Source organism: Mirounga angustirostris, unplaced genomic scaffold (assembly GCF_029215605.1).
Source record: "Mirounga angustirostris isolate CCGP_5_RB_7025 unplaced genomic scaffold, mMirAng1.0.hap1 SCAF_7, whole genome shotgun sequence".
NCBI classification, from domain to species: domain Eukaryota; kingdom Metazoa; phylum Chordata; class Mammalia; order Carnivora; family Phocidae; genus Mirounga; species Mirounga angustirostris.
The window spans coordinates 103,857,474-103,883,794 of NW_026991715.1; the positions used below are offsets into that span (position 1 = coordinate 103,857,474).

Here is a 26,321-nt window from a genome sequence, read left to right on the forward strand (position 1 = left end):
ATTCCACAAAGAGTTGTTGAATGACAGAATAAGTGAGTAAGAATGCATGAATAGGTAAATGAATGGATGAGTTAATGCATGATCCCAGTGGCCACCCAGGCCAACTCAACAGCTGTTGTTGGAGACCTCTCTCTTGTTGCTCTCCAGTACCTTCAATGACATAACCTCATTGCTGGCCTCACCAACTCTCCACTGGAAGAAATCAATGGTAGTGAAGGCTTTGTGGAATAAATGGAAAGTAGAAATGGGTAGAGAAGGCCAGGAAGGCATTTCTGGCAAACTCTGAGTAGTTATTATCTTACTCCTTCCGCCAACGAAGAGGAAGAAAGCTGGCAGACACCCATGTTCAGTGAACGAGTCCATGTAAATGTTGATGTGCATAAGATTTTGGCTGCATTCATGCTCCCCACGTCCAGGGCATTTCAAAATCCTTCACAGGAACTAATGGAGTCAAAGAGATCCCTCCAGGTCAGTGCTTCTCAAACTATCTCTGGTCAAGGGCCAGGTTTTGTTTTTATTTTCAATCCATCAGAGATCAATACCTTACAAAATAGAGAAATTATTCACTTGGATGAGGCAGCAATGTCAAATTGCTATAAAGTTTCTAAATGCTTACTTCCCATTTCTGTAATCATTTCATCATGAGTGACAATATTTTGTAGGCCTATAGCCAGCTGCCACCCACACTTTGAGTAGCACTAATTCAGGTCAGTATTGCACTCCCACTACCTCATTCCTAGCCATGGCAGACATTGCTAATCAATCATTACACCTTTCCCCATCAAGCCCATGTTTGGCCTTAAAATCTTTCTCATCCTAGTGCTCAAGACAGTCTTCACCATATAAATAATCAGGGATCTCACAGAAAGTCCAACTTATTTGCCATCCCTGCTCTACATGGTCCACAGATTGGCCATTTGTCATATTCATGCCCAGAATAGGTAAATATCTATATTTTTGTGTCCAGCCTAATGAAAAGTTCATAGAGAATGGCCATTTCATCAAAGAGAGTCTGTCCTGGACTCATTCAGTCTATTAACAACTTTTTGCAGCGTGAGAAGCCCTTAATTGATACGTACTAAGAGAAGATGTAGCAATCTATACCACATACAGAAACGAACTTCTGATGTGTTCTCAGATTTAAACTGTATGGATCACATTTGGGAACACAATCACTGGCCCTTCATTGCTTTGACTCTTTCTTCCCTCAAATTCTCCATTCCTATGACTCACCTGCTTTTATTTCAAGTTGTCACAGGGGCTCATTCACAGTGGTTGTTTGCATTTCTCTTTGTCCTCTTTGTCAAAACAGTGAGAGTTTTCATTCCTCCCACATTCAATCTTTTCCCAAGCAAGATTAAAGCCCCTTAGTCCTCCTCTGGTAACAATCAAGCTGTAACCCAACCTCCAGTCATTGTCTCTGAGAGGCCAAAGAAGAATCCACAAGGGGGAGAGAATTAATCTGTTGTCTCGGGCTACAGATCTGAAGCTCACTCTGAAGAAAGACAAGTTTCACTTCAAACGTTTTCTCTCAACCTCACCTGTCAAGTTCCCTTTGAAATGTTTTTGCAACTTCTTCATGGTCCCTACAAACCACAGACTCACGGACTATTAGAGCTGGACTGTGTCGTACGAAGCATCTGGCTAATCCAGAACCCTCTTGGGACTGGAGGGGAAACAGTGAGGCTTGTCTGAGGAGTCAAAAGGTGGAGGTCCCTAACTGACTAGCTGGATGACCTCAGAAGAGCTAATTCACCTCTCAGAGACCATTTCCAAGGGAAACAGATAAGATCCCTAAAATAGGTTGTGATCCAGTCATGGGGCTAGTTCAGACAATGAGAACAAAAGTATTTTGACAATGAGAGCCCTACATGAATGTGGGGATCTTAACTGGCCTTCTGATAGCACCACAGTGAACAGGAGGCCAGCACCAGAGTAGAAATCCTGGGAGTAGAAAGAACATAATGGATGACCCAACATACCCTTTGACCAAGACCACTCAGGAGCTGGAATGAATTTAAGGAAAAGAACTGGGGGGAGAGGAGTGTCCCATCTGCAGTCCAACTAAGAGACGACAGTAGCTTGAACTAGGATGGTGGTCATGAAAGGAAAAAGTGGACAGATTCAATAATATTCATTAGGCAAAATCATCCAAGCTACGTGATGGATTAGACATGTGAAGGGAAAAGGAGGGGGCATGTTCAGGATGACATTTTTGGCTTACTTAACTGGATAAGGGTGTGGTTCAATGAGATAAGAACAAGAAAGACCCAGGTAGGTGGGGCACAGATGAAAGATGACAGGCTTGCTTTCAAATGCTTTGAGTTTGAGGTGCCTTTGAGACATCCAAGTGGAAATGTCAAATAGGCCATTGGAGCTGAGTGGATATGTGTGGCTCAGATATAAAATGCCAAGTGTATCCACAGAGATGGTAATTGAAGTCATTGGCTAGGATAAGATCACCTAGACAGAGAGAGTACAAGGTAAGAAAAGAAGTGGGCCTAGGACCAAGTCTTGAGGAACCATCACATTTAACGGCAGAGCAAGATGAACTTCTAGTAAAACCAAGGAGAAACCAGAGAGACAGAAGGAAAAGCAGAATAGTGTTTTTAACCAAGGGAAAAACATAATTCAAGAAGGAAGAAATGGCCAGTAGCACCAAGTACTGATAAGGGTTCATTTAAGATAAAGGCTAAAAAAATATCCATTAGATGAGCACTGGAGGCCATCAGTGCCCTTTGCCCTTTTGTGATAGAAATCATACTCTAGGTCCTTTCCAGATGCAGTCTCTTTCCTATTCCTTGCCCCCATTGCCACCCAAGGTTAAGAATGGACCACAAATCTCTGGGAAAACCAATCTTCCTTGGGGTCCTGAACACTATGGATACTTCAACACAACAGTTTGGGGCTTCAGCTAAGCCTATAACTTTCAGGCAGCTCTACTTCATCCTACATACTAAGAAATCCTATCTACTAAGATTGGTTTCCTACAGATCACAGATGGCAAATACGCAGCATGCTTTTTAACACCTAACAAATCTGGGTCCACACCAGACATCACTAATCAATCACAAGTCCTCACCTAAGAACGTGTGCCTCTGAAAGTCACTATCTCTACAGCTCACATTGCAGGATGGCTGTACAGTACAGAACCCGGAATCACTGACTTCACTGTTTTCCATTCACCACCCTCCTCTGAGGGAGGCAAGACACAGAGGAGACAGAGATGAGACCCATTCCACACCCAGCGTCCCTTTGTCCCTGGTTCCATTTCCCCAGCTGACTGGCTGCATGCAGCCGTTGGCCAGACCATTACATCTATTCCCAATATTGATGTGATTTGCAGTGATTTGCTTTGGAAATCAAAGCTGGGGATTCTGGGCTTTATCTGAAAAGCAGGCCCTGCTGCACTGTAAATGGGGAATGACTGGGCTCACAGCAGAATTGGGTCTGTTTGGCATGTCCTGTCAGACACGAACACCCATTGGGTCCTGCCCAGGATGGACAATGCGCATGCCACTTACCAGCCTGATTTGGGAGGATAATAAGCTAAAACAAAGGAGCAGATGATCATGGAGGCTTATTTGCAGTCTGCACAATTTATACTTTGCCATCTTGTGACTGGGTTGCAGGTCCTGTGTGGCAGTTACCCTTGGGAAATTCAATCCTGAGGGATGCAGAGGTGGGACAGACAGGGGAGAGGGTAAGGAGGGGCCCAAAATGCTACATTAGGGCACAGGAAAGAAGGTCAGACCAATAAACAGTCAGCTGGTGACAGTAGAGACTTCTCTGTCAGCAACATGGAAGAGAATGTAAAAATGTGTAAGGGGACATTTTTAAAAGTCTGTAAATCGCCCAGCACACTGGCATCAAAGTCTCTTCCTTTTCCCTTTGGGTCTACCTTGTCTGCCATGGACTAGAAGCCATTTCCCTGTTCTATAAAATGAATGGGCTAGAGAGAATGATCCCTAAGATGCTGCGATTCTACCCATGACAAGGTAAAGAGAGGCAACCTATGGGGGTGCAATGGATGGGGTGAGTGGGGAGCTGTGGGCTTGTTAAAATCTTGGGGCGGTCATAATAGAACATTCTGCAATCATCAAAAATGGTGGTGTCAATGCCACCCAACAAAAAATGAACTTTCATTAAAATGTATGTCAAGGGATTAAAGAGTATACACATGCACACACACGTATCTCAAAATTAAAATAATCTTGAGAGAAAAAAAGGCAGTGCTAATCTATATTAATTGAAATCGAAAGTATTGATAACATCTTGTTATGTGAGAATGGCGGCAGCCTCATGAAGCCGTTTATTGTCAATAAGGCAGCAGAGGGATGGGAGACAGTGATCACCGGGAGGGCACTCCCCAAAGAAGGAGAGTCCAAGCAGAGCCTCACCTCACCCCTGCTGGCCCCCCGACCCCACTCTGTATTTTGGGAATATGGGTGTGAAATCCCAAAAACTGATGCTACCAGAGAAAGGAAGGCTTTATATAGGGCTTCTGTTGTCACATGTTTTGATTTGCTTTGGTTTTTTATCTCCGTGATGTTTGATAGCAGAGTACATGGAAAGAGAACCCAATCCACCATCCTCCCCCAGCCTGAGCAGCAGGGGGAGTGTAGAAAGGAACACAGGTCCTTAGGGACCCAGTCTGGTAGGACCCTTCTTAGAACAAGACTGTGGCTTTAGACAGAAACTCCAACTCTTGGTGGAACCCAGCCTCCCTGAGATGGTCTTGTCTGGGCATAAATCTTATAATTCTACAATGACAGGGCAGAAAGGTCCTTATAGGTCACTCATCACTCCAAGCGCAGTCCTGTTTCCATGCTGTTCTCAAGCTGGCAGTCTCCTGAGCTAGCCCAATAAGGCTCTGGATTCCAGAATAATGGAGAGTTTGACGTGAGTTTCAGAGAGAGACCTGCTTCTCACAGATATTCATCCAGTCCCCATAGCAGATCCATTGCCTCCTTCCCATCAAAGGCAAAGTGGATTCTGACTGTCGTGGTGTGATTTGAAAGAGCCAAGAGTATCTCTCTATCCACTTGCCAAAACTCCACCCATAGCTCTTCATTTCTTTGTGTTAAGGTATATTCATCTGCTAAAATGAAAGGAGGTATGAGTCAGAAAACAAACTCCCTCATATGAAAGAGCCCCCAAAGTTAGAAATTATACCAGTGGGCATCTAAGGGAGGGGGGGAGCAGTTCCCTGGTTTCATCTTCACCACTTGGAATCAAAAGGGACTTTTCACATCGTGCCATCCTTTAACGAAAGAACAATTTAGGTCCAGAGGGCTCACGTCTCTTAAGGTCACACAGCACACTGGGAACTAGGGATGGCACCCTCTGGCTCCTCTGCACATTTCAAAGGACTCCTAAAGATTATTTTTTAATCCAAGACCCCCCCCCGCCCATTCCTTTGTTTTACTGACAATAGGAACCTCCCTCACCAAAAGCCCCCTTTAAAAATTTCTTTTCTGGCGCTAGCATGGAATTACCGTTGTAAGTACGCTCGGTGTATCTGAATGGAGACGCGGGAAGCTAGAGCTTGGGAACTTGACGCGTCCCGCACCAGCGCAAACCCTGTCCGACTGCGCGTTACCCGCGGGCTTCGGCCGCCTTCTTCGCGGGCCTTAGTCGTTTGCCTTGGCGCTCCTGCCCCCTAGTGACAGCAAACTTTGCTGCAGTCACGTTCACCAGACAAACGAAAGGAATGGAAATTGGGTGAAAAGAGATGGAGGCAACCCGCATCCTTCTCTAAAAAAAGGCAGGCTTGGTTATGGGGACATTTCTTAATCTCACACACAAAAACACGACGAACTAGACGTTAGCCCACAGCAGATCTGAACCTGCGGAGAGGTGAGGCCAGAGCACCAAGGATCCTGGGTTGAAAACAGATTATGTAACTGACTCGGGGACTCGCGAGACCACCGGGGCTCTGAGAATCCTAGGGAGGCAGGAACAGAGGACCTAAAATAGCAAAGAAGGGGGACAATGGAGTGTGGTGACCCCCCCCCCCCAGCAATCACTAACATGAATGAATTCAGAGTCCTGCCCCCAGCTCCTCCCAAGCCTCGCTGAATGTTCATAGCACGGGTCCCCACTCTTTGCTTAACTGACTCCTGCCCCTTCTGCTTATCTCAGTTCAGCTTCCCTCCCATCCCCTCTGGAAATGTTGCCTTCATCATAAGCTCTCATGGCAGCAAGTACTTTCCTTTCATGGTCCCTGATTCTGTGTCTCTCTGCTTATTTCATGCCCAGGCTGAAGTGTCAGTAACCTGAGCACAGGCACTGAGGCTACTTTGTTGACTGCTGAACCTATGTCCTTAAAACAGCAATTTGTACATAGGAGGCCTTCAATTAATACTTTTCAATGGAATTAATAAAACCACAGGTGTTGGCTGAATGACTGAGTTACATCTGTTTACAGGATTAAAACAAACAAACAAACAGATCTCATGTCAACAGAGAAAGGAGAACCACATTTCAGGGCTTCGGGGCTGTGCCAGGCAGACTGTATGATTAGTACCCTTCTTGCTCTGTCTCAGGACCCTCCTAGTCTATAAAAGACACAAAGATCTTCTGAAGGTGGAGACCCTTGAATATCACCCCAAATGCTCACCATCATCCTTGGGGCGGGTAGCTAGTCCGGTGTCTATCATAATTACACTTTTTGACGATCAGCCTCCACAGACTCAGCTTTTGTCTCTGCTGTACTAGGAAAATCTGCCTGAGAACTGAAGGACAAGCAGGTTAAGAGGCTGTGAGGACATCAGGAGAACTGACCTTCGGAGCCGCCTCTCTGCACGGGGTCTCCACTGTCCCATTTGTAAAATAAGGATCTTGGGGTATGTAACATCAAAGTCACTGGTTTTTCAGGCGTCAGAAAACCCAACTTAAACTCTCTTAAGGGGAGTAAAAAGGGGATATATATTGCTCATGAAACTGAAAAGCTATGGATTCAAGGTTGACTCAATCCAGGATATTGAGCAACATCATCTCAGCCTGGTTTCTCTTCTCCATCCTTCAGCTCTGCTTCCCTCAGCGTTGCTCCCCTTGTGGGCAGGTTCCCTATATATGGGGGTCTCCAGCAGCTCCAGGCTTTCAGCCACTTGGCAGAAAAATAGAGGGACTTTCTCTCACCAGTTATCAGACAAAAGTCCCAGGACTGCCCACACTGGTGCTCATCGTTGTAGTCAGGTGAAATTCTGGGCCCCACCAGAATCACACGATTGATACCCCAGAAGGTGATCGGGGAAACACTCTCAGAATGTGCGGGTACAGTTGCTAGACAGACAAACACAGAAATGGCACTGCAGAGGAAGGGATCTTGAAAGACGTTTGCAGCTTCGAGTGCCCTGACATGACTCTGATGCGATGCCAGGGAAGTGGGAGGGAGAGTAAAGCCACAGACATCCCCTAGAGTGAGCCCAGCTCCAAACCCTTTGAAAAAGCCTAAAGGCCAAATAAGACCCTCACCCCCTCTGAAGGGAGAGAAGGGGTGATGTTAGCAGCCCATAGAAAGCAAGTCATGATGTTGACCTTCCAGAAGCCAAGGGGCATAAAATGAATGGCATTTTGATAACGCTACTAAAAGGGAACATTTCTATTTCCCAAAAAGATGGACACTGTCAGTGAGATTCATAAAAAAAAAAAAAAAAAAATCTTATTAAACTTTCCCTTTCACTGCTTCTTTGTATCTCTGGTTGAAATGGAGCAGGATGCAGGTTGCCATGGTGATGGCTGAATTTTAAATAACAGGGCTCAGGAGCTCTGGCTGCTGGCTATACCCGCCCCAGGCAGGAAACTGTTGGGGGGAAGAGAGAGGCAAAGCGAGCATAGGAGGAAAGCTGCTGGGCTCATCCCAGGACACTAACTTCTGCAGCCTGTTCTCCTCACACTGGCAATAAGGCCCCAGAATCGCTGACTCGGACTTCCTCATAGAATGAGAGAATGTGGAGTCCAAATGTAAGGACAGGACCCTCAAAGTCACTTTGTCCTGCCCGTTCCTGATTCACTCTCGTGACAAATGGATTTCTCCTACACTTATGCCCCTTCCCGTGAGCAATGGGCCCAGCCCACCCAAGTTTTAGAAGGGCCACTGGAAACCTAACCCCAAGAGAAATGTTCAAGACCTAGAGACCCTGAGAGTGAGAACCTATAGGATTTTTAAGTGAAAGAGGAATTTGAGGGCAAGAGCCTAGTAGCTGTCAACTCAAACAGCCCTGGCCACAAATTCCAGTTCTGCTCTTCTCTCTAGAACCATCTAAGAATGAAATGGAGAAGTTCAGGAAGTGAGAGTTCCCCATGACTGGACACACTCAGGCCAGCATAGGCCAGCAAGGAGCTGACTGGCAGAAATGTTTTTAAATAGTGCCAGGTGTCGGAGAGGTAGGGCCCTGCTGAGGGAAACTTGGAGAAGCGGCACGCCAAGGCCTTCCCCCAGAAGCCTTCTAAAGTCCAGGCCAGGCAAAGGGGAAACCAGGGAGTAAGGCTGGAGAGAACCAGCAACCAGCAAGCATGGAAATCTGCTCTGCAGAACCAGCCCTGACAGGGATGGTCTCATCTCAGGAGCCTCTATCTGCTTGGCCCCTCGCACCCCAGAAAGAACTAGCACTCTCGACTTGCCCATCCCTTGTCTCCCAAACAAAATGGCTATTCTGGATAGGTCACAGTCAAGGCCATTCTGTGTATGTCTTCTAGAAGTTAAATAATAATAGTAATAATAATTTTGTGTTTCTCTAACACAAAAACTGTTTCTTGAAGCTGGGAAATGGCAAGATTATTATTATTCTCCCCAGGAGAATGAGAAAGAGCCAAGGAGATGGGGCCCCTGGGTCCATGACCTACACCTCCATGACCTGCATCTCTACACCTGTCCTGCGCCCCAGGCCTGATAATACAGCAGCTCGGAGGCTAGGATTCCCCCATCAGGATTCTCTAGGCAGCTTGGAATGAGCAAAAGAATGGCAGCACCTTAAGAAAGCGAATAAAAACCAGATTCAGAGTAAAGGGAAGTGGCCCAGCATTCACACCACCAGGTCACATTCCTGTGCCTTCCTGAGAAGCATCGAGAACTCAAAAGCCCCCAGTCCCGAAGTGGCAGAAGGCAGCCACCCAACACTGGCCTTCATCTATCACTGGTGCTGCCCAAGACTTACTGGCCTCTCTTTCCAAGGGCAAGCTTAGGCCCCAGACCACCACTTCTGCCCTCATAAATTCTGCCCTGCCTGCCCTGCCTGCCCTGCCCATGCGTGCACACACACACACATGCCCGGAACAGGAGGCAGGAGCAGCATGCAGCCTTAGAAATAGCACCCAGAAATTTATATACACTAGGCTTGTACAGGCATGAAGCAGCTCCTGAGGGATGCCCAGAATCCATCAGCAGAAAGGGACCAGAAGACTGGAGGTTAGGGCCATGGGCAGAATGGGGATGTATTTTCCACTCCACACCTTTTTGAAAAATGTTTCTCACATGCATATATGCCTTTTCAAAAAATAAGTTCTGTTCCTCCTTCTAGAACATACATACTAAATTTGTCTTTGTCCTGGGCACTTGAAGTCAGGAAAACCAAGGGTCATCTCTATTCTAACACTAATGCCAAAGCAGTGTGATACCAGCCCAGGTCTTACCCACCCTTTGCCTCAGTTGCTGGGGCTGTAAAATGGGGTTGAAGAAACCTACTCTACTCTTCTCAGAGACACTTCAGGAGTTCAATGAGACATAACAGTAAGAGCAATGATAATAGTTAAATATATTGAGTGCTCATCAAGGACTGGGCACAGTGCTAGTCTCTCCAATCTAAAACAAGCCTATAACATTTAGTATCAATCTCATTTTAAAAGATAAGAAAAATAAGGCAGAGAGAGGTAACTTGCTCAAAGGCATGCAAGTACATATCCAGGGTTCTGACTCCAGAACCAACACTCTTACCCACCAAATACAACTATCCATTGGTATTCATTATCCTAGGTGCAGCTTCCTGTCCCAAGAAGTTTGGGTGAGTGATCAGATAGCCTCCACCTGTTTTCCCCAATATTGGAGTCTCTGCCTTTGCTTAAGACAGTTTAATGACTCGGGCGCCTGGGTGGCTCAGTTGGTTAAGCGACTGCCTTCGGCTCAGGTCATGATCCTGGAGTCCCGCATTGGGCTCCCTGCTCAGCGGGGAGCCTGCTTCTCCCTCTGACCCTCCCCCCTCTCATGTACTCGCTCTCTCTCATTCTCTCTCTCTCAAATGAATAAATAAAATCTTAAAAAAAAAAAAATCTTGGGGCGCCTGGGTGGCTCAGTTGGTTAAGCGACTGCCTTCGGCTCAGGTCATGATCCTGGAGTCCCGCATTGGGCTCCCTGCTCAGCGGGGAGCCTGCTTCTCCCTCTGACCCTCCCCCCTCTCATGTACTCGCTCTCTCTCATTCTCTCTCTCTCAAATAAATAAATAAATAAATCTTTAAAAAAAAAGAGTTTAATGAGGGGCAAGAATATAGAGATAAGGATATAAGCAAATCCCAAAGTGGGATCCCGGTTCTAGATGCTAGGATCTGTTTGATGGCAGAGACTAGGACAGTGGGTGTACCTCCAATGGCAAGAAGCCCCACCTGAGGCTCCCAGATGCACAGCTGACTTGTTACCTCCCCACCCCTTGTCACCATGGCAATGAGAGACCTAGGATGCCAGGCCTCAATAGCTGTTCCTGATTTACAGAGCCTTCCTAATTCACACTTCCCCTTTCAATCTCCTCTTCTCTCTCCTGCGGACCTCGCAACCCTCTGCAATATCTACCAACTGACGGTCATGCAGCCCCTCCTTGAATACCACAAGGGATGAGCAGCTCACTCTCCACCCGGCCCAAACCAATCTCCACCCACCCTTACCTGCTTGCAAAGTCTCCTTTCTGTTGCCCTGAAATCTGTCTCCCGATTTTGTCTAGCTCTCTGCCTCTTCTTCCACTGTTCCTGCAGCTGCCACTCCTTCTTTATCTCCTCTCCCCTTGTAGATTGTCTCCACCTCATAGCTTCTGCTTCCTCATTCTTGCTTCGGTTTTCTTCTGTTCCTTATCCCCCCTCTTGGCCTCTAGCACTGCCTCTCTCCATGAACATTTGAGCTTCTGGGCCTGTTACCAGCTGCCTGCTTTGTTCTTCCCACCCACCCCCCTAAGTTCAAATTCCCCAAAGAAATCATCAGATTGGGCGAGCTCGTTATGGTTTGGATAAAGCTCTTCAATGCAGCCTGTAGATCGGCAGCCCTTGGGTCCATATCCAATGTGTTGTGGTTGGTAAAAGGTTGGACCATATGACAGAAGTATGGGCTGCCCCCTAGAAGATCATAGGAGTAGCCTGCCGTCTGCTGGCTACCAATACATTTCATTTTGCATGCCAACTGCACTCAAAAAATATTGGCTGCTTTACAAACTATGTTGAGACGGACTCAGAGGTTACAGCTGAACTCCATGCAATATGAGTAATGAGTTTTATTTGCCATGGGCATGCAAAAAAAAAAAAAAGCCTCAGCCTATATGTCCGTTACTTGCCATTTTAGTGTTAGACCATGTGATCTGATGTGGACAAAGTAAGTGGAGGCATCACCTTCCTCATTATGAATTTGCTACTTCTCTTTATGAGGGCTAAGATCACATTTGTTTGTTTAGACGGATGGATCACATCCTGACTTCACATTGAACTTCAGCCACATAAAACCCCTAAGGCTTTTTCATACCTGCTATTAAATCACATTTCTCCCATTCCATATTATACCAAAAAAAGAAAGAAACCAAACAGTTAAATTTTACATTTTTCCTTAACAAAGCTCACCTTGTTTAATTTAGCCTGTCACTCCAGCCCACTGAGATCTTACTATGAATGATGTCTTTTTCCAGCCTATTTGATAAATTGCTCACACTCTGTCTGCAAGCCTCTGCCCATGAAATGGAGATTAAATGTTTATGCCATCTTCTGCATAGGACTAACACAGTGGAGAGTTTCAATTGTTTGCTTTCATGGATGGACCTACTTTTCACCGTTTGGGGGACAACTGCTCAATAATTTCAGAAAATTATTTTAGATTCCCAAGTGCATGTGGGTATTTGTCTGTTGCATCCACAGTGAGGATAACCAAAAATAGTTAAACTATTTCATGGAGGAGGCTCCTTTCTTAGAATAATAGCTGTTGTTCATTGAACAACCATGCTGGGTGATAGGTGCTTTCATACATTATTTCTAACCCTTACAACAATTTCAAGAGGTACGTTTTATTATCTGCCCCCCCCCCTTTTATTAGGGATTAGAAAACTGAGGCATAAAGTGTTTAATGACTTTCCAAGATCACACAGCTGGTGTGTCATAGGGCTGAATCCCAGCCCCAATCTGCCTGACCTAGATCCTTTGCCCCTTCTGCTGGGCCACATAGCTTCTCCCTGAGCGTGCCTCTCTGAGTGACAGCAAAACTTGCTGTTGATAACTGATGGCAGAGATTGGGGGTTCATGAATACAGTTACCCATGGGTCACATTATTTAAAAGCACCTATATTAGGTCTTTAAAAGTATGATATATCCATATTTGTAATATTACGCAGTTAATTAAAAAGGAGGTAGATCTACATGTATTCATACAAAAGACATCCAAGATGTTAAGTATGACTATTCTGATCTTATTTTCTTAACATTACATTAATGTGTGGAGGTAGGAGGTGAAGAATTATAGGAGACTTCTAGTTTCTATTCTTAATATTTCCATTTTGATTGAATTTTTACATTTGTATATTATTTTTGGAATCAAAAAAAATTTAGGAAAACAATGTGTCAGAATCATCAGTTCCTGGGACACCTGGGTGGCTCAGCTAAATGAGCATCCAACTCTTGATTTCAGCTCAGGTCATGATCTCAGGGTCGTGGGATCGAGCCCCGCATTGGGCTCCGCACTCTGCACAGAGTCTGCTTGAGATTCTCTCCCTCTGCCTCTCCCTTCACTCACTCTCTCTCTCTCTCTCTCCCTCAAATAAATAAAATAAAATCTTTTTTAAAAAAATCATCAGTTCTGGGTGTTATACGAAAATAATGAATTGTGGATCACTACATCAAAAACTAATGATGTATTGTATGGTGACTAACATAACATAATAAAATTAAATTAAATTTAAAAAAAAATCATCAGTTCATCTTCCCCTTCAACTCCTGAATGTCATGCATCTGTGTGATGCATAAAGATCTGAGCCTCCTGTCTGTGTGGCAATAATACAAGAAACACACTGTCTCACATACACAGACATGAGGTAGAAGAGCACCAGGGTCGGTTACCTCAGTGATTGACTGACTTATGATGTCCTAAGGCATCTTTGTGCCCTCCATCCTCAGCATGCCACCTGGCCCCGTATACATCATTAACTGGTTGCCACTGCTCTAGGCATCCCAAGCAGCTATGATAATACCCAGTGAAAAAAGAGGCTCTCTTCCTATGTCACTCTTTTTAGCATCAAGAAGAACGTATTCTAGAAGCATCCACAGCAGATTTCTCACATCCTGTTAGTCAGAATTGCATTCTTTGCCCCCTGCTAATCCAATGGCTAATAAATGTGATGAGGTCATTGAGCTCAGAATGGACAAATGATTTGCTCCCTGGGACTGGAAAAGCCAACCCTCTTTGAGGCACATGACTTGTCTGCTCTGAATGATCCTGGGGTTCTGTTAACAGCCTCCCCCCAAAAAGAGGGAGGCTGTAGGTACCATGGTGTCACACTATTCCCTAAATTAATTATGATGCCATGCTCCTCTTATGAGTGTTCTTACCCAGCAACTCTGTCCCTCCCCACCCACCCCCACCCCCACCCCCACCCCCACCCCATGTATTCTCAGAAGCACATTTTTTCTGAGCCAGGTATACTAGGTTTATAAACGATTTGAATATCAAAGTGTCCCCTAAAGTGCTCCTGATTTTGTTACAGTTACTTATGCTGAAAGGAATACTCATAAAAACCTCTACTAAAAATCCAAAGCCATGGTCCAGTTGATTTCAGAAACTGAGAATTCTTTTTTTTTTTTTAAAGATTTTATTTATTTATTTGAGACAGAGAGAATGAGAGAGACAGAGAGCACATGAGAGGGGGGAGGGTCAGAGGGAGAAGCAGGCTCCCCGCCGAGCAGGGAGCCCGATGCGGGACTCGATCCCGGGACTCCAGGATCATGACCCGAGCCGAAGGCAGTCGCCCAACCAACTGAGCCACCCAGGCGCCCCAGAAACTGAGAATTCTTAAAGCAAGCAAGCAAATGATTTTTAGTGGTGGTAATTTATGGCTCAGTTTAGCAGGATACACAGTTTTTGACAAGGAGGATTAAGCTGAATAGATTTTAGAGAAGAAATTTTAAAACAGACAGACCTGTCTTAGACGTTTTAAAATAAAGCTTCCTACAGGTAGGGTTCAATGTGTTCTGCCAATCCTCTGAAAAGCTGGAAGAGGGTACCACCACCCTCCATGGTTCAGCCTTTTGTCCATTTGGGAAGTCATCAAGATAAAAGTCTCAAGCTACATGTTACAAACTTGAGGAATCTCTGACATGGAATTAATTTTTCTGGTAGAGGAGGTTGCTGACCAAGGCTGCCAGGGAAAGAGAATGAGGAAGAGCTGCTGTTTCCCCAACACCATCAAAGCTGGACCTTGAATTCAGTCATCTTAACTTCTTAACTGGCTTTGGCTTGCCCCTTGTGCTAGATGCCTTCGTTTGCTCCTCTCGAGCCACTCTCCTCTCTTCCGCATCCTGCTTTGTGGCCCCAGAGGCTGACCTGCCCAAGTGCATCAATGGGCTCCTGGCCCTCTGACTTCCAGTTGGGTCTGGCACTGGCAAGAGATCAACAAGAAGAAGTAGAGAGCACTTGGTGAGATTCGGAGGTTTATTCTCCAAGTTCCCTCCCTTTTGGGTCCCCAAGTGCTGGCTTCATTTGGAGTTCTCAGTGAATAGTCCTATTTCCCCAATCCCAGTAACCCACCCCCTCATTTGCCATAGCAGTGGTAATGGAGCCCCGCTATTACTAATCTGAGGTTCTGAGCTATGCCTTGTGGTTTCCCTACACCCTGCCCACGTCTTTGTAAATAGCTTCTTTATGAAACTCTGCTTGAGTTATCCTAATTTGAGGGTGCCATCTGTTTCCTGCTAACACACCTCTCTAATTTGATCTTATATGGGCTGCATGTTTTGCTTGGTGATATTTCTGTGTTCCTGCCTCCTGAATCACTGCTCTGCACAGGAGCAAAATCTTCAACCTCTGACATCACATAGAAGTGGGCTCAGATCCCACTCCACCATCTATAGCTAGAAAACCTCGGGCCCATCACTTTACCTCTTTGAGCCTCAGTCTCCTCATCTGCAATATGGCCATCATCATCATCATCATCATCATCATCAATCATCATCATCATCATAGTGGTATGCTCTCCATGGGAACACTGAGCATCAAATGACAATGGGGAGTGGTGGGGAGTAGGATGAACTACAGGGCTCATGCCACATCTAGAAAAGGAGGAGCCAGCTCCCCGGATCCCAGTGATAGTTGTCATGAAGAAAAGCCAGTCCAGAGTTGCCAGTTCTTCTGATACTTCAAGAAGCCAGAAACCGGGCACCTGGGTGGCTCAGTTGGTTAAGCGACTGCCTTCAGCTCAGGTCATGATCCTGGAGTCCCGGGATCGAGTCCCGCATCGGACTCCCTGCTCGGCAGGGAGTCTGCTTCTCCCTGTGACCCTCCCGACCCTCCGCCCTCTCATGTGCTCTCTCAGTCTCTCTCTCTCAAATAAATAAATAAAATCTTTAAAAAAAAAAAGAAGCCAGAAACCTAGATTTCTATACAAAATCTCTCCTTGACAACAATGTTAGCACCATAAGGATAGTAATGACAATTTTATTCATTGCTATATCACTGTATAGTGACTAGAAGAGTACCTAGCACATAGAAATGATCAAAAAATCTTTGTTGCATAATTTTTCCAATTTCTAAATTATAGCAGCTAGTGAGGGTGAAACAAAGCTGGGGCGGGGGAGGTGCTGCATGACTGCGAGAAGGCAAGCACCTCCTTCAACTTGGCATCCCAGCCATGTCACTCACCCCCGCCCTGGCCCTGAACACAACATTCCTGCAAATTGCTACTTTAGACTTCTGCTCTAGAATGAACCACAACTGAAAGGTGTTCATAAATGATACTTTGGGGGGCCCCTACTAATTCAATAATGCTGTATTTTCATGAAGTGAGGTATAGCCATCATCTGCAGAATATGTACTGTTCACACGGCTCACCTGCAACCAGGCATTTAATTATCGTGCCCAGGGCTGAAAGGAGATTTTTTCAGCCCAAACAGCTCACGGATCCTCCTCTCCTTCTACCACAACCTGAGGATACGAACCCAGTGAGCTGTAGATTTTTACCCAGTTTATAAATGCCAAGGAGACAGCTCTTCAGCAAAAGAATGACTCGGTGGACACAGTGCAGCTAAATAATGTATGAAACCACTTCTATTTTAACGGCACTTTGCAGTGACACTAATACTGATGAAAAATGTTAGCATGTGTTAGATGGTGTTGTAGTCAATGAGAGATGAGGTTTGCCAGGCTCTGGGCCACTTCTGGTCTGGGCCAGAGATGTGAGAAACAGCAATTCCCAGCTGATGGGTGCTAGCCCCTGTATGAGATAGGCTCTTGGGTCAAATAAGACAAACACTTAACCTTGGCAAGTATGTTGTGGGGACTACTGTTGGTTGGCTGACCCAATGGTCCTTACCAAATCCCTCTCTTCTAGTCAACTTCCACTCCACAGGTTGGAAAAGTTTCAGCGTCTTCTGCAATCTGCAGTGGTCACATATAACACAATGAGTCATGAGTGGAATTCTGCTGGGCGAAGGAAGGAGTTCTGGGAAGAAAATGTGCTTTTCTGATAAAAGGTGCTGAACAGTCAGCACCAACTGTTCCACTCTTCCTGCCCTCAAGTGGGATGGAATGTCCAGAGCCATCACAGCCATTTTAAAACCAAGAGGCATGGGAGAGCAAGACTACAGTGACGGCAGTCTTGATGTCACTGAGCCTCCAAACCAATGTTAATAAATGCCCATATTCAGACTAGATGAGAAAAAACAAATGCCTATTTGCATAAGACTCTGTGAGCTAGATGTCTTGCTCAAAACAAACGAGTGCCTTCTGATACTTTTTTTTTTCTAAAGATTTATCTATCTATTTGAGAGGGGGGAGAAAGGCAGAGGGAGAGAATCTTCAAGCAGACTCCCCTCTGAGCATGGAGCAAAACAGGGTACAACTTCACGATCCATGAAATCATGACCTGAGCCAAAACCAAGGGTCAGACACTTAACTGACTGCACCACCCAAGGACCCTTTCTGATACTTATCTTAACCTCTCTGTGCCTCTGTGTTCTCATCTGCATAATAGGAATAACAACAGTATCTACTATTGTGAGAGGCAGAAGCTTTAATGAGAATGTATTCAAAGTCTTGAAATAGAGCTTGGCCCATATTAAATCCTGAACACTAGCACCATTATGTATTGATGAATAAGCTACTAGGCATTTTTTTATACTCCTAATGCCATCACAATGCCTGAATCAATGTAAGCAAAAAGCTAAAAGGAAATAGAGACAGGTGTGTGGCATAGATAGAGAGATAGATAGATAGATAGATAGATAGATAGATAGATAGATAGATAGATAGATAGATGAATGTGGGAGATTAGGAGTCAGGAGGTGCAGGGCCTAAATGTCCAGTAATAGAGAAATGATCATGTAAACGAAGGCACATTCACTCCATGAACTATATATGCAGCCATTTAAGATGTACAGTAAAGACCACAGAAGGATATGGGGAAATCCTTATGATAAAATGTAAAATAACAAAAAACAGAACACACAGACACACAAATTACATTTAAGGGATGATCCAAATTGTATTTTTAGAAACAGTGAAAATGAAAGGAAACAACCCAAAATGGCAATCTCTGAACTTATAGATAACTTTTTTCTCCTTTATGATTTTCTGCACTTTCCAAATTTCCGGGGTGGGGGGGAAACACCATAATCATTGTGCAATACAAATTTTTTATGGTTATTTTGCATGTTCAAAATTCTTTGCAGTGAACTCATATTATTTATTTAATAAGAAAAATAATTTTGTTTTTAAAACAAAGAAACACATTCGTTGCCCAGAGACAAATGGAATCTGACCAGTCTTAGTAGCATCACAGACCCAGAGCAAAAATACATTATGGTTTCTTAAAAGCTACCAACATATTGGTAATTTTAACATATTTTAAAGTATGACTGTGCACCAGAGGGTGAAATTGGTCCTGTATAAAAGGCTCACTCCTGCTTACCAGAGACAGAGGCAATGGAATAAGTCAGAGTGGGCTTCAATGTATACTGGTCTCCTTTTAGTCACATTGGAGAAACAGAGGCAGGGGATTTTTTTTCTTTCCTTCCTTCTAAGTTTGTGTGTATTCCTATGAATTTTTTAAATAAAAATTATCTTTTTATTATAGAAATTTTGGATTTGAGGCCCAGCTTCAACAGTTACTGCTGTATGACATAGGGAGCAGAAAAGTTACATAACCTTTTGAAAACATTTTCCCATCTCTAAAATTATGATTATATCTACTTCACTGGGAAATGCCGTGCTCCACAAAGATGATGCGTGTTCAAGTGTTTCCTAAACTGTAAAGCCCAGTTCAAACTTTGGTAAAAAACATGGGCTCTGATTAGACAGCCTTAACATCCTGGCTGCGGCACTAAACAGTGTGTGAAATTTAAGCAAAGTATATAACTTCCCTGAGCTTCAGCTTTCTCCTCTAGAAAGTAGAGATAATGGGCGCCTGGGTGGCTCAGTTGGTTAAGCGACTGCCTTCGGCTCAGGTCATGATCCTGGAGTCCCTGGATCGAGTCCTGCGTCGGGCTCCCTGCTTGGCAGGGAGTCTGCTTCTCCCTCTGACCCTCCCCACCTCGTGTTCTCTCTATCTCATTCTCTCTCTCAAATAAATAAATAAAATCTTTAAAAAAAAAAAAAAGAAAGTAGAGATAATATCTTCCCTTATATATAAGGCACCTGTAAACACCTACTATAGGAAAGTTGTGATTATATTGTCTGTACTTTCTGAAGAATAATCAAAGTTAGCTCCTCTACTTCAAAGAGCTGCCCCAGGAGATAGGAGCAAGATACCGTCTTCAAAAACTGTTCCCAAAACACCTTAGCACTACAAAGAGCAAAGGCCAACTGAGCAAGATGGCTGGTTCTCTATTCACCCCCCCAGAGCATTTTTCGAGACTCTTTAAGCACCCAGACACCCAAGCTCTGAGCTACCTTTCTGAAATACTATCAAAGAAAGAGAGCAAGAGAGTCTAGATGTGAAAAATATATATGTGAAAAAGAAATTGTGAAGGTTAATTTTATGTGTCTACTTAACTGAGCCACAGGGTCCCCAGATATTTGGTCAAACATTATGCTGGGTGTGTCTGTGGGGAGGTTTATAGATGTGACTAATATTGGGATTGGTAAACTAAGAAAAGCAGATCGTCCTCCCTAATGTGTGTGGGCCTCATCCAATCGGTTGAAAGCCTGAATGAGGGGCGCCTGGGTGGCTCAGTTGGTTAAGCGTCTGCCTTCAACTCCGGTAATGATCCTGGGGTCCTGGGATCAAGCCCCGCATCGGGCTTCTTGCTCAGTGGGGAGGTTGCTCCTCCCTCTTCCTCTGCCCTCTGCTTGTGCCCTCTTACTCTCTCTCTATTTCAAATAAATAAAAATAAAACCTTAAAAAAAAAAAGTCTGAAAGAAACAAAAATGCTGACCTCCTGGGAGTAAGAGGGAATTCCTTCTCCTTGACTTCTTGAACTTGAACATTGGTTTCTCCCTGCTTTCAGACTCAAACTGAAACACCAGTTCTTTCGATCTTGAGCCTTCAGACTAGAACTTGTTAGAAATGTAAATTCTCAAGCTCCTTTGGACTAGAGCTACACCTTGGTTCTCATGGTTCTTAGGCCTCTAGACTCAGACTCCTAGGTCTCCAGCTTGCTGACTCACCTTGCAGATCTTGGGAATTGCCACTCTCCATAATCAACAGGAGCCAATCCCTTATCATCTATCTATCTATCATCCATATAGAGAGATACCACTTTTCTGGAGAACCTTAAACAGGAATCTGCACCTTAACTAACCAAGATTTGACTACTGGGAGAATTTGGGAAGCCACTATGTTCCTGAATCACGTGTCTCCACAGCCACGCAGCACGAATAGGCAGCAGCTATTGAGCAGCGTGTCCAGCTTCCCATTGTGTTTCATTAACGTGAGCTGATAAATCATGACCTTCCCCTGTTATTTGAGGATGGCAAATCAATACTTCCATTACTATTATTACTCCCAAGGCACCTCTCCAGGAGCATCTGACCTGTTCTCTCCTGAGCACAGAGCAGAAAGGATGATGAATCTGCTTCTGAGATCCCATCAATCACGGCAGGAGGGAAAGGAGAAAATGGGAAGAAGAAACATAAGATATATGGAAAAGTGAGAAAGAAAGAAGTTTGAAAAGCCTTTAAAAGCTCAGTGTCTTCCTAGAACTTCCTTGATGGGAGCCTTTGGGGTGATGGTTAAAATGGCAGTACCCTGGAGATGCCAAGTCTATAGGTCAGGGGAATGACCCAGAAATCTGCCTTAATTAACCACTTCTTCTGGTGATTTCATGCACTTAAAGTTTGTAGCTTAAAAACTTAGAGATCTATTCACTCCTGGAAAGATCATTGGTAAGGATCTTGAGATTCTGTGCTCCTGCTGTTCATCTCTCGGAGATAAGTTTTGCAGAATACCTGTATACACACATGTAGGAACGGGACAGCATCTTTTGCATCAACATCAGCTGCGTTCCTGTGGAATGGAGTGGGGATGTCCCTTGACTGACACCCATGATTCGAAAACCTCAGTGTGCATCAGTCAGCCAAGGGGCTTGTTAAAACAGAAATTGGCTGCGCCCCACTCCCAGAGTTTCTTATTCAGTAGGTCTTGGGTGGAGCTTGAGAATTTGCATTTCTAACAAGTTCTCAGGTGATACTAATGTTGCTTGTTCAGGAAACACACTTTGAAAAACTACCGGTTTACACTGTGGATGGATTCTTGGAAAGCAGTGCATACATTGAGGGTTCTTTTTTTTTCTTATTTGGACAGAAAAGAAAATCACCTGCTACCTTTCCACCCATAATCTACTGAACTCACACATACATACACACACACACACACACACACACACAGCTCCTCTTGGAAAAAAATCACTGTATATGGGACTATGCTTACCTTCTTCACTGAACACATCAAGAACCTCTCTCTCCTCTTCCGTGGCACACCTCTGCAACTTAACTTCCAACAAATGCACAACATTAGCACTGTCTAGATTCATCACAATTGTGTGTGAAATTTCCTTCAATAACTTCATTATTTTAATTAAATATGCTCAGTATAAGAATCAAACAATAGAGAAAAATACAAAGAATAGAAAACCCATCTCAATTCCCACCATCCCAGAGATGATCCCTGTTAATAAACGCATGTACATCTTTCAAAGCACATATTCCTATATACATTTATAATTTTACATAAATTGAATCATATAATCTAAGTTATTTTGTGACCTGCTTTTTCTACTTATATAAAATATGTTTTGACAAAACAAATAAAACCTCAAAACTCCTCGGGATATGTATTACTTAATGGAATCTTAATACAAATTAGGAAATGAAACAGTTTATATATAGTGAATATTTACCCACTACTCACAGACCTATCATGCTATTTTTCAATGCATGTGTGTGCACACACGTGTGTATGTGTCTGTGTGTATTCCATATTTCATTTCTCAGGTTTGCTTTAAGAAGAGTTCATCTCTAGTAAGGATGAGACTTTTGTAGCAAATCAGAGTTCTGGGTCTAAGTTCGTGTTCACAGCACAGATGCTCTGAAACCCAGAGCATGTAGAGCTTCTGGTGTAAATTCTGGATTTTGTCCAGCAGTCTAGGTCTAAGGACACTGATCTCTGGTCACAGTTGAGCTTCACCAATGTTCTGGTCCAAGAATGAGTCACTGACCAAGAGTCTAGTAAGTAAAGGGCGGAAGTGGGCAGGGTGAGAGGGGTGGGAGAGGTTCTTGAGATGATCGGTATAGCCCAGAGAGCACACACAGGCTCCACACCCATGCCAGGGGGCTTTCATAAGAACCAAGCACCCCTTTACATCCATGAATGTAGTTACACATTTTTATACAATATCCTTTTGCTACTTTGTCCCTATTTTCCAAATGAGGCTTGGTGTGATTACAAGAAGTATCGCTGACTCAGTGTCACTGAGAAGCCGGTATGAGAATGCACATGCTTTGTGCGTGTCTCTCCTCTCCGGGCCAGACCACACTTTCATTCTGTAGGCTATAAAGAGATGGACACTTCAGCACACCAACAGACAGCAATGAATCAAAGATGAGTTTCCAAGAGATGAAGAACACTCTTTATTCCCCATCAGATATAAAACCTAATGAAAGTCCAGATATTACTTATACAGTCCCAGCCCTTTGCCTAAAGGTAGAAATTGTCATCATCGTCATAGCAAATCTGAGCCTCAGAATAGACCTAACTGACTTGGTGACAGAGGAAGACAACAGAAGATCTTGACCCACAAAATATAGCTAACCACGCCAGGAAATGGAGGGAGCCTTCAAAACCTCTGTATCCCTTTTCCCTGGGAGAAACTAGGGATCCTGGTAAAATCTAATTACAACCTCTTTTTGCCTTGCTTGGAATATAAAGACACAATGTATCCCTAATGTATTTATAGAAGGCAAGGAAGTAGAGATTCAAGTAAAGGGACAGGGGGACCATAAGAGGGATGTACCCATAATTCTCATCTTTAAGAGAGACTAGTTCTCTCAGCAGTCCATGCTAAAGAATGACTGTAACATTCTATTAATTCTGTCTGATCCCATAAAGAGGGAAAAATACCATTGCATGGCAGTGCTAGGTGTCTCAAGCTTCGTTCGTGACTTTCCCCAAGAGTCTCCTCTAACAGCAGGTAAAGCACTTAGTACAGCACCTGGATTGCCATAAGTAATCAATATATGTAAACTATGGCAGTAGCCATAACCAGAATGACTTGCAGAGAGCATTCATTTAGCTAGCTGGAACCCTGCTCAGCATAGAACTCAAGTTTTCTCACAATTAAATGAGTGCTTTTCCCATGAGCCCCCCTCCCCATTCCTTCAGAGTCTGAGACTTTGCCCTTCTGTCTCCAGTCTTCCAAATTCTTCGGCCACCCTTGGGTCTGCTGTCTGCAGGATCCCTAAGTCCATGATGACAGAGATATCCCAGCTGAAGAACTGAACTTCACAGGTCTGACACTGACACAACCCATGGAATTCAGTTCTCAAAGCTGAGGATACACACCGGCCTTCTGGAGTCAGCACGAAGCCCCCCTCCTTGCAGTCCTGGCCAGCCCCAGCCCTGTAAGATACGAGAGAGAAAAGGCAGGTGAACCCCGGTCAAGTCACAGCACTCATAAGTTCTAAGCATTGGGAGGGACGGTTGTGGTAGACACACACTCCATTAAACAGCATTAAACACTATAGCTGGTCCTTCCTGCTTCCTGTCCCTGACACACGTCATCCCCTTTGCCTGCAAAACTCTTCCCTCTCTTTAACAGCAACTCATCCTTAGGTTCTCACCTTCAATGTCACTTCCTCAGAGAGGCCATCTATGGCAAAGACTGCTAACCGTTCACCCAACCTCTGTTTGTCCCCCCTTTCAGTAATAGAACCCCAGAATTTAGTCTGGGCACATGAACACCCAGTACACCCCAGTCTTGTGTGACTGAGTTCTGGCTCTGAGCAGAAGTGATGAGCCTTCCTGTGCCCCTTTTCTCCTTCTCACTGCTTAGACTGTAGACATGGTGGAGAGCCGCTCCAAGGGAGAAAAAGAGCAACAGGTTAGAAGATCCTTAAAAATTGTAGGGTTTCCATATGAGCCCTAGACTGGTTACACCTGCACTACCACACCAGTGAGAATTAAACATTTGCCTCTTCTAAGCCAGTGCTATTTGGGGATCTCTGCTGGAGCACCTGAATGCTGCAGTTTTTCTAATACCTCTTCGCTAACCCCCATTAGCCTCCTGCTATTCTCTTTCATAATATCCAGTTCGTTCCTTTCATAGCACTTATCATAATTTGTAACTATAAATCTCTCTGTATAATTATTTGATTAATATTTATCTTCCCAGAAAGATTATGTTTTCCACAAGGGCAGAGACCATGCTAGGGTTTTTAACATATATATAATAGCTTTATCGAGATATAATTCACATTCCATACTATTCACTTATTTACATTGGTTTTCAGTATATTCACAGAGAACGCAACCATCAACATAATTGTTAGAACACTTTCATCATCCCCAAAATAAACCTAATACCCATTAACAGCCACTCCCCATTTCCCCCAGCCCTAGGCAATCACTAATCTATTTTCTGTCTCTAAAGATTTGCCTATTCTGTGCATTTTAAATAAATGAAACCATACAATAAGTGATTTCCTTATTGTGGCTGACTTCTTTTACTTAGCATGATGTTTTCAAAGTTTATCTGTGTTTTAGCATGTATGAGGACTTCATTTCCTTTCTATGAATGGATAATATTCCATTGCATGGATATGCCACATTTTGTATATCTGCCCATCAATTGATGGGCATTTGGGTTGTTTCCATTTTTTGCCTATTATGCATAAAGCTTCTGTGAACACTTGTGTACAATCTTCTGTGTAGACATATGTTTTCATGTCTCTTGGGTATACACCTAGGAGTAGAATTGCTGGGTCATGTGGTAACTCTATGATTGACCTTTTGAGGAACTGCCAGACTGTTTTCCAAAGTGGCCGCACTATTTTACAACTCTGCTAGCAGTGTATGAGGTTTCAGTTTCTCCACATCCTTACCAATATTTGTTATTCTCTTTCTTTTGATCATAGCCATCCTACTGGGTGTGAAGTGGTATCTCACCGTGGTTTTGATTTGCATCTCCCTGATAGTTAATGATGTTGAGTATCTTTTCATGTGCTTACTGGCCATTTGTATGTCCCTGTGTATTCAGGGGCCCTTGGGTGGCTCAGTCATTAAGCATCTGCCTTCAGCTCAGGTCATGATCCCAGGGTCCTGGGATCGAGCCCCATGTGGGCTCTCTGCTCAGTGGGAAGCCTGCTTCTCCCTCTCCCACTCCCCTGCTGTGTTCCCTCTCTCATTGTCTCTCTCTCTCTGTCAAAATAAATAAATAAAATCTTAAAAAAAAAAAAAGGGAAAAAATGTGTATTCAGATCCTTTGCCAACTTTTTTTTTTTTTTAAAGATTTTATTTTATTTATTTGAGACAGAGAGAATGAGAGACAGAGAGCATGAGAGGGAGGAGGGTCAGAGGGAGAAGCAGACTCCCTGCCGAGCAGGGAGCCCGATGCGGGACTTGATCCCGGGACTCCAGGATCATGACCTGAGCCGAAGGCAGTCACTTAACCAACTGAGCCACCCAGGCGCCCTCCTTTGCCAACTTCTTAAGTGGGTCGTCTTTTTTGTTGCATTGTAACAATTCCTTCTATGTTCTGGATACAAGTCCCATATACACGATTTGGAAACATTTTTTCCCATTCTGTGGGTTGTCTTTTAACTTTCTTGATGGGTGTGTGTGTGTGTGTGTGCATTTTCCATAATATTACTTCCTGCTTTAGTATAATGTCTGGATCATGGTAGGTACTCCAGAGTTAAGGAAGGAAAGAAGGAAGTTAGTTTTAGAGATCATGTGACTTAATTTCCTTATTTTATAGATGGGAAACAAAGTGTAAAGACATCAAGATGTTAGCATGATGAGATAATAAAAACAAGGAGCTAGAAGTTAGAAGCGGGTTCTAGTCCCAGCTTGTCTCCTACCACTGTAAGAAGTAGGCAAGTCACATAACTTCTCTGCACATCAGAGACCTCCTCTTTCTAATCAGATGCTGGAAGGAGCAAAGTGAACAATGCATGAGAAAGCATTGCTTGACCATGAATTATAATAGAAGCCCAAGATCAAATAGCTTAATCAGTCAAGTCAGAAAAAGGTGACGCCTGGCCCAATTTTGGTCCAGGGTGCATGCTGGGGCATCATAATTCATATTTCAGATTGTTGCTGATTTCCATCATCAATTGGGAAACTTTCTGGTTCAATGCAGGGAAGGAGGCACTATGTTAGTCCCAAATCATACCAATTCTGAGTCTTCCTCCCCACTGAGAGTCGTAAACAAGAAGTGATCCT

At 44.1% G+C, this 26,321-nt stretch overlaps 2 long non-coding RNA genes across 2 annotated transcripts in view; both read right to left on the bottom strand.

Annotated features, from left to right (window-relative positions):
- The window catches only part of LOC135365415 (uncharacterized), a 155,200-nt gene that overhangs the window by 117,063 nt on the left and 11,816 nt on the right, over window positions 1-26,321 (bottom strand). The window lies entirely within an intron of this gene.
- LOC135365416 (uncharacterized) lies at window positions 14,091-25,371 on the bottom strand. The gene is made up of 3 exons (XR_010413229.1): window positions 21,312-25,371; window positions 16,758-16,822; window positions 14,091-14,828 (listed from the first exon to the last, which is right to left on the bottom strand). It is a non-coding gene; the product is annotated as an uncharacterized LOC135365416 (long non-coding RNA).